We start from the raw sequence: 4,308 nt of genomic DNA, 5'->3' as shown, positions 1-4,308 counted from the left end.
TTCTATGCCAGTCCGGTACTTGTACCGCCCCGGATCTCGGTAACGAGCTCCCCCCCGGCGGCGGCGGAGGTGGCGGCGGTGCTGGCGCTGGTGACCAGTGTAGCGAGACAACTGTCTGCGCCTCGCCTCTTGAATGCCGCAACGAGGTTTGCGTTCTTCCCGGTGCTCCCGACCTCGGAGATGCTGGCGACAGCTGTTCGGCTACGAGTCTTTGCCGCGTGCCTCTGAGTTGCGAGGCTGGTACTTGCACCAACCTCGGCGGCGCTGGCGACCAGTGCAACGAAAACACCCCTTGCCGGACGCCTCTGCTCTGCCAAGCCGGTACTTGCACCGTTCCCGATCTCGGCAACGAGCTGCCCGGCGGCGGCGGTGGCGGTAACACTGGTGGCCTTCCCGGCGACGAATGCAGCACTGAGAAGCCCTGCCTGGCACCCAACGAGTGCGATGCCAACATCTGTGTCGCGCCCGCGGGCCCCGAGAGGCGGCGGCAACAGCGGTGACAGCTGCGGACCTGAGACGCCTTGCAACGTTCCTCTGCTCTGCGGTCCCGTCCAACGTCTGCGTTCTTCCCGGAGGTCTGGCGGATACTTGCTCGACGAGGCGCCCTGCCGGCCCCCCTCTTACGTGCCAGAATGGTGCCTGTGCTGTCGCCGAAACACCCGCTGGAGGTCTACCAGGCGATGTCTGCAGCACCGAGCAGCCCTGTCAAGCGCCCAACGAGTGTTCTGGCGGTGTTTGCGTCATTCCTGGCGCCGGGCCCGGAGCCGGCGGCAACTCAGGTGATGCCTGCAGCACCGAGAACCCTTGCAACGTGCCGCTCGTTTGTGGCCCGAACTCTGTGTGTATCCTCCCCGGAGAGCTGGATGCTACCTGTTCAAGCGATGCTCCATGCCGCACACCTCTGGTCTGCGCGTCTGGCGTGTGTGCTGTCGACCCTGGTCCGAACAACGGAGGCGGTAACAATGGCGGCTCCGGCGGTCCGGGTGACCTCTGCGCTGCAGTTGGTGACTGTCAAGCACCTCTCGATTGCCGTGCCGGCGTCTGTGTCATTGTGGAAGGACCAGGTGGTGGTGATGTTGGCGATAGCTGTTCCACCGTCGTTGACATTCTCCGCAGGTCCGCTGCGAACGTCTGCAACCTTCCCCTGATCTGTGGTCCCGCCAACACTTGTATCTCTCCGGTTGATCTCGACGGCGTTTGCAGCGACCAGGCACCCTGCCGTTCGCCACTCGTCTGTCTTTCCGGTGTCTGCGCAGTCGACTCTCTCCCTCCCGCCGCGGGCGGCAATGCTGGCGACACCTGCAGCCTCACCTCGCCATGTGCCCTGCCGCTCATCTGCGGCCCTGCCGGTACTTGCATCTCTCCGGTGGATCAGGACGGCGCTTGCGATGCCGATAAGCCGTGCCGTACGCCCCTGACCTGCCAGTCCAACGTCTGTCTCCCTCCGACATCCACTGGTGGAGGTGGTGGTATCGGACTCGGCGGCACCTGTGGCGAGGGCGCCATCTGCTTCTCTGCTTTCGAGTGCCTTTTCAACATATGCATCGACCCCAACAGCAATGGCGGAAACAACGGTGGCAACAACGGTGGTGAGACGGGCGGCCCCGGAAGCCAGTGCAGCAGCGAATCTCCTTGTCTTCTTCCCCTTGTGTGCGGCCCTGCCGGCACATGTCTGCTGCCCGCCGCCGAGAATGGGCAGTGCAACGACGACACCCCCTGCCGCTCGCCCCTCACTTGCCAGTCTGGCGTCTGTCTTCCCGCTGTCACAACTCCCGGTGGTGGAGGTGGTGGTGACACTGGCGGTGCTGGCGCTGGCGCTGCTTGCAACGACCAGACGCCCTGCGCAACACCTCTCCAGTGCACCAACGACATCTGCGTTGTCCCTACTCCTGGTGGTCGCAACCTCGGCGAGAGCTGTGATGCTACCAATGTCTGCTCGCTGCCCCTGGCCTGTGAGTCGGGCACTTGCACCAACCTGCGTAACCTTGACGAAACATGCGATGGAACGCTTATTTGCCGTTCTCCCTTGACCTGTGGCGAGAACGGTCGTTGCACGGCCCCGACAACGACAACACCGAATGTTCCTGATCTTGGACAGCTTGGCGATGATTGCAGCGCTACCCTTCCCTGCATCCCAGCTCTTGTCTGCGGTGCCGCCAATGTCTGCGCCACGCCAGGCGTTGAGCTCGGCGCCTCTGGGGAAGCTTGCAGCGAGACAAAGCCCTGTGTCCCTGGCCTCACCTGCGGCTCTGACAACACTTGCGGCCCCATCACGACTATTCCCAACCCACCTGAACCTGGCCCTCTCGGAGCGCCCTGCAGCGCTACCCTGCCTTGTGTGACAGGGCTCATCTGTGGCACCGGCGACATCTGCGCCGTGCCAGAGACGGACCCGGTCATTGTCACACCCGCGCCCGGTGACGTCGGCGACGCCTGCAGCTCGACCTTGCCCTGTCTGTCAACACTCATCTGCGGCACCGATGACAAGTGCGCCTTGCCCTCGCCGCAAACCCCTGGTGGCGCTGGAGACGTTTGTGGTCCTCTGCAGCCGTGCGAGAGTCCTCTGTTCTGCAGCGAGGGCCTGGTCTGTGTTGATGCAACGATTACTCCTCCCGCCGGCGGCAACGTCGGAGAAGCTTGCAGCCTCACACTTCCCTGTCTGAGCCCCTTCCTCTGTGAGGGCGAAGTCTGCATCCCCGCCACTGGCGGACAGGGACAGGGTGGTCTGAACGACGAGTGCAGCACCGACAAGCCCTGTATCTCGCCCCTCATCTGTGGTAGCGAGAACAAGTGCACGACTGCCCCGGCTGCCAATGTGCCTGGAGCTGTCGGCGACACATGCACTGTTGTCAGCGACTGCGCGACTGGCCTCGTCTGCACCGACAGCAAATGTGCCCTGCCTCCCGTCGTCCCTGGCAAGCTCGGCGCCACCTGCGGCGACAACCAGCCTTGCGAGACCCCTCTCGTCTGCGGCACTGGCAACGTCTGCGCAGCCCCGCCTCCTGGTGATCTCGGCGCCACCTGCGGCACCCTTCAACCCTGTGCCGCGCCCCTTGTCTGCGGCGAGGGGGACATCTGTGCCACGCCTCCCCCGGCTGGCAGTGGTCAACCCTGCGGTCCCAGCCAGCTTTGCGCTTCGCCTCTCGTCTGCGGCTCGTCCAACGTCTGCGAGGACGCTCCCACCGACGTTCCCGGAGGCGCTGGCGCTGCCTGCAGCGCACAGAAACCTTGCTTGGCTCCTCTCGTCTGTGGTGAGTCCAGCACGTGCGAGACGCCGACAGTGACCCCAGGTGCTGTCGGTGAGTCTTGCAGCGCTACGGCGCCCTGCCTGAGCCCGCTTCTCTGCAATAGCAACGTCTGCGAGGCGCCTGTCGTCAACACGCCGGGCGGTCCCGGCGAAACCTGTAGCGAGACCCGTCTGTGCCGCGCGCCCCTCGTCTGCGGCAGTGGAAAGACGTGCGAGACACCGGCCGAGACGCCCGGCAACCTCAACGACCCCTGCAGCACGACCCGACCCTGCTTGAGCCCCCTGCAGTGCTCTGAAGGCGGCACCTGTGTGGCCGGCGTCACTCCGCCCGTCACCGGCGAAACCTGCGGAAGCGGTCGTTGCACGAACGCCCAGATCTGCATCCAGAGCCCCATCGGCAACGCTTTTGTTTGTGTAGCCCTCGCTCCCGGGTCCCAGGGTGGTAACGCGGGCACCAACTGCGGCAACACGGGTCGCGCATGCTCGTCAGCCGAGATCTGCATTGAGTCAGTCGCTCTTCCCGGCTCCTTTATCTGTTTCAACCGGCCTACTATCGGCGGCAACACGGGCGGCAATGGTGGAACAACTACACCGCCAACCGGCGGCGGCGGCGGCGAGACCCCTTCAGGAACCAAGTGCGGCAGTGCTACCTGCCCCACCGGTCAAACATGTCTGAATGCCGCCACCAGCTCGTGCGGTCTCGCTGGCGATGCTGGCACGACAACACCCGCGCAGAACACTCAGTGTGGCGACAAGGTCTGCCCGGGCGTCCAGATCTGCATCAACCTCGGTCCATTCAACTTTGGCGGCAAAGTCTGCGGCCTCCCAGGCGAGACGGGCGTTACCCTCGGCACCGGCATTCTCTGCGGCAACATTCGTTGTGGACCTTTCCAGCGCTGCGAGGATGCCACGCGCAGCAGGTGTACCTTCAACCCCTTTAGCGGCACCAACACAGGACCCTCGACCGGCGTCAGCGCTGGTGGTGAGGGTTCTTGTGACCGGTGCCCGGCGCACAGTCGGAGCCGGAGCAGGTGTCAACGCTGGCGCAACGGTGGCACCGG

Source organism: Verticillium alfalfae, genomic scaffold (assembly GCF_000150825.1).
Source record: "Verticillium alfalfae VaMs.102 supercont1.1 genomic scaffold, whole genome shotgun sequence".
Taxonomy (NCBI): Eukaryota; Fungi; Ascomycota; class Sordariomycetes; order Glomerellales; family Plectosphaerellaceae; genus Verticillium; species Verticillium alfalfae.
Note: the sequence above shows the minus strand (reverse complement) of the source record.